This window comes from Palaemon carinicauda, chromosome 23 (assembly GCF_036898095.1).
Source record: "Palaemon carinicauda isolate YSFRI2023 chromosome 23, ASM3689809v2, whole genome shotgun sequence".
Taxonomy (NCBI): domain Eukaryota; kingdom Metazoa; phylum Arthropoda; class Malacostraca; order Decapoda; family Palaemonidae; genus Palaemon; species Palaemon carinicauda.
The window spans coordinates 72,359,228-72,363,785 of record NC_090747.1 but is presented as its reverse complement, the minus strand read 5'-3'; the positions used below and the strand labels follow the sequence as shown (position 1 = coordinate 72,363,785).

General features: G+C 56.6%; 1 pseudogene; it reads left to right on the top strand.

Annotated features, from left to right (window-relative positions):
- The first annotated feature begins 2,836 nt into the window (after positions 1-2,836).
- Positions 2,837-2,955, top strand: LOC137617755 (5S ribosomal RNA; annotated as a pseudogene).
- Positions 2,956-4,558: the final 1,603 nt, after the last annotated feature.

Sequence of the window (4,558 nt, the reverse complement as noted above, 5' to 3'; positions counted from 1 at the left end):
CTGTTGGTTCCTGTTACCCGCCCTGTGCGCCCACGTTCGCCCTCGCGATCTAGAATTTCGGTTCAGGTCTTGGACAAGGACTCTTCTTCTACGCACAGGCTTCCATGCGTTGCCTTCTGCTCGCCAGCGATCACCAGCTCGCCAGCGACCACAGACGCGTCAACGTTCGCCTGCTCGTCAGCGATCTCCTACGTGTCAACGATCGCCATCGATCTGCCACGCGTGTCAGTTCCCCTGGACACCATCAGTAGTGATCTAGCGCTCGCCTGCTGTGGACCACGATCTCCGGTAGCTGAGTCTTGCCGTAGATCTTCCTCCTGCTCGCCAGCGCTCACCTTTACTTCTGTCCTGCTGTGCGCCAGCTTTCTTCAATCGCCAGCGGACAACTGCGCGCCCTTTTCTGCCACGCACCAATGGGCGCCAACGGTTTTTTCTGACTGTCTAGGTTCGCCTGATTAACAGCTTGCTTCAGCGCTCACCTTCCTGATGCACCTGCGCGCCTTCTGTTAGCGCGATGCGCGTTAACCATCTCTAGTCTCTTACGCGTTAGCGATCGCCTACGCGCCCGCGCGATTCTTCGCCTGCGCGCTAGCGTTTTGTTAACGCACCACCGCTCGACAACGCTCCGTCGCTTGCCGACGCGCCATCGCTTGCCGACGCGCCATTACTTGCCAACGCGCCTTCACTCGCCTACTGGCCATAGCTCGCCATAACGCGCCATCGCTCGTCAACGCGCCATCGCCCGCCTACGCGCCATCGGTCTCCCGACCGCCTGCGCTCACCCGCGCACCCAAGTGCCCGCGCGCCTACGCTTGTGCGCGATTGCACACATGCGCTCCAATGTTCGCCCGCGCGCGAACCAACGGTATTCCATCGCGTGGACCAACGGTGTTCCGTCGCGCGGACCGACGGGGTTCCGTCGCGCAGACCGACGGGGTTCCGTCGCGCGGACCGACGGTGTTCCGTCGCGCGGACCAACGATGTTCCGTCGCGCGGACCGACGATGTTCCGTCGCGCGAACCGACGGTGTTCCATCGCGCGAACCTACGGTGTTCCATCGCGCGAACGTCGGCTTGATTCCTGCAGTATCCATTGCTCGCCTACGGGTCATCACTCGCCGACCATCAGCTCTCGCCCTTCCTACCACGCTCGCCCTCCTTCTGCGCTCCTTCCCGCACTTTCGTTTGCGTTCCTGCGTGCCCGCGCATGGGCGCTTCCACGTTCGGCCACGTGCAAACCATTGATTTACCATCGCGCGAGCGCCAGGGGGATTGCGACCGCGATTCCCGTTGGGGTTTTGCAGCATGGCCAGCCTGGCGAGTCTTCTGGAGTGTATTTCCAGAACACGGCCTCACCCAGTAAACGCAGAGCATGGCACATGCAGGAGCAGGAAGAATCTTCAGGGAGGTCTGAGCAACATTCTTCTTTCCAGAACCTGGGTTAGCCCTTCCCCGTCATTCCCTGGAAGGGTTTTGCCAGGGAGCTTTCCGTTCGAGATTTCTCCATTGGCCAAGGGGTGACTGGTTTACCCCTTCCTCTTCTCCTTCTCGTGAAAAGGGGCTTACCAGGTCCTTTCCCTCCTCGGTTGCGACCCGAGGTTTTGTTCAAGGAAGCTCCAGGAAGATCATGGGTACTTTCCTCCTCTCGGGCTCAAGCACCTTGGCGTTTCGTCGCCAAGTTTCGAACTTGCGGGCAAGCTCGATGTTGGACCATCTGGACGCCAAGACCGAGGGCTTCCTCTCGGGTGTCTCATCCGTGGATGTCGACAAACTCAGACACCCTTCCATCCTTGGGAAGAGCTTATTCGTGCCCAAGGACAGAGACATAGACAGCGGTTGTACGGAGGAAGTCGACTTCCGTTTTCACTCCTCCAAGGCGCTTTGTTCCAGACCCTGCAGGCCTCCAGCGCCTCTTTCTTTCAGCCTCGTCGGCCTAAGTTATCGGACCGGCTATGGCAACTAAGACAAGGTGTCCAATAGCAGTCCCCTCCTGTCAGGAACAGGTAGCACGGGAGGCTCTCCAGGGGGGGCATAATCCTAGAGGGAGCGGCAGAGTTCACGAACTCTAGGATTGGCAACCCCCCCTTGCAGGTCTCACGCTGGGAGGATGCCTAAGGTTACTCATCCGGATTACAGCTTCCCAAGGCCGATTCCTGCACGATCTCCGTGATCAGCCAAGGATATCGCGCCTGCCGTCTCTGTCAGCGAATTCAGTGTCACTGAACCTCTATGCCATGGGGTCGGCAAGAGTTTTGCCCGTTTGGGCAGAATGATCCATGCCTTAGGAGAAGGTCCTCCATAGGATCGTTGACGGCTTCATCCCCCGGCTTCTTCAGTCGATCCTTTCTCGTAGGAAAGCATCTGAGATGGTAATTCCGTAGTCGACCTCTCAGCTCTGATCAAGTTTGTCGAACAAACTTTGTCCAGCGTGGAACAGCAGAATCGATCAGACTGGTAACGAGGCGACAGGACTCCTTAGGCCCCGGATCGGAAGGACGGGTACTTTCAGTTTCCATTCCATCCATCTTCCAGGAAGCTCTTGGAATTCAGCCTAGACTACAGGTGTTCCTGCTTAAGATGCGGTGTGGCGATCCCGCCGTGGCATTGCAGGTTTTTCCCCAGAGAACTCTCCCTGCTTTCCTCATGGCCGCTCAGGAGCAGGCTTCCGCCTCCTTCGCCTTTTGGAGGTCTGGTCAACTCCGGTAGGCTCGGGTTCGACCTTCTTCAACGCCGGGACAAGCTTCCGGATCCTTACCATGAGTGAGGGATCATGGTAATTTGCTAGGAGCCTTCTCTACTTTTGCCTCAACATCTGGAGTATCTAGCCATGATATTGAGTCAACGGCCTTACCACGTTGGAAACCCCGCTTCTCGTCCGTCCAGCGAGGTTAAGCAACGTCGGGTCTGGTCGGTACTTGGATGGGTGACCGCCTGGAGATGCCAGATGCTGTTGCTGCCTCCTCCGAGCCTTCCCTTCAGTTGACTGTGGCAAGGCTGAGGAGAGTCGCAGTACCTGTTCTCAGTCAAGCAGAGCTTTCAGCCCTACCTTGGAACGTTTCCTAGGTCTCTTTTCCTCATTGACCCGTCTAAAGTTCTGAACGGTCGCCTCAGGATAAGTTCCCTGTGGGGCGGCCCAAGTTCCGGTGGTTTCAAAGCAACGATTAACCGGACTTTCTGGCCCCTATGGGACCAGCGGAACGATTAGACCTGCAATGGGTGTTGACCTATGGAACCTCTTGATGGGAGTGGATATTCTCGTACTTTCCCCACATTTTTTATGCTGTTCTCGGACTCGTCAAAGAAAGGGGGGGGGGAATGTTCTGGTTCAGGCCTATGGTCAGGACCTGAAGGATACCTCTCCATCATTCAGGCAGGCTTAGAGGCCGTAGTCTGGCCCCTCTACAGATCCTACAGCTCCTGCTGAGTCGCTCCGTGCGCGACGACTTCATGGTACTGGCGTGTTCCAACCAGCAAGGGACGCATTTTCATACCTTCGCATCTTGCAGTAGAGATACTGAGATGATTTGAGATCCTCTCAATACCACTATCGGCTCGCTCATTCCGGGCAGAGGAATGTTCTCTCCGACTATCTGAGCAGAGCCTCGTAGATAGAGTGTACCTGGGGGTCTTTGGCCTTTAGTAACCAGCAAGTCCTGGCCTGGGGGACCTGATCGCGACAGCTTGGAACCTCAAGCGTCTGCTGTTTTTCCCCCCAGTCTCAGACCCCAAGACTCTTTGGCAAGATGCATTCCGGTGATGGTGGGACAACATCGACACCTGCGTCTTCCCTCCTTTGTTGTCTGTTGAGAATGGGTCTCAACAAGACCAGGTTGTCTGTCAACCTTTCGATGGCCCTGAGAGCTCCACTGGGACTATACGCAGAATGGTTTCTGGACCCTCTGCTTCCCCTGACAGAACTCCCGGGAGAGCTTCTCCCACGGCACAGGCTACTCAAACAACCACACTGCAACATCTTTCACGAGGCGGGGCATCGCTTCGGCTTCATGCCTGGAGACACTACGCCTCCTCCTCAAGAAGATACAACCCGCTACAGTCGCGGGGCGGAGGTCGCGTCATCTGCGATAGTCATCCGCAGGGGTCTACCAGGCGAAGTGGAGAGTCTTCTGTGGTTGGTGCCGTGGGAGAGATACCTCTTCCCTTGAGGCCTCTTCTCCAGCAATAACGAACTTGTTGCTTTTCGGCGGGAGGAAACTCCTTTCCGCTCTCGGCAGTGAAGCCTGTCGCTCAGCCTTTCCCTGGCCTTCAGGCTGAAAGGAATAAACTTTTTCCTTCCCGCTGGATCTTTTCTTGCTCATGCGAAGCTGCGAACGTCCCTGCCCCAGTCGGAGTGAGACCTCCAACATGGAGCATGGTTCGGACGTTTTAGTCTCTTAAGAGATCTTCTCAAGACCCTTTAAGTCAGGCCTCTGATCGTATTCCGTCTTGGGGCTCCTGCTCACTCTGGCCGCGGCCAGTGTGTAAGCAATCTTCTTGGTTTCGTATGACCCCGCCCTTTCTAAGGAATGGGGAAAGCAACATTCAGGTTCGCTCCTGAGTTG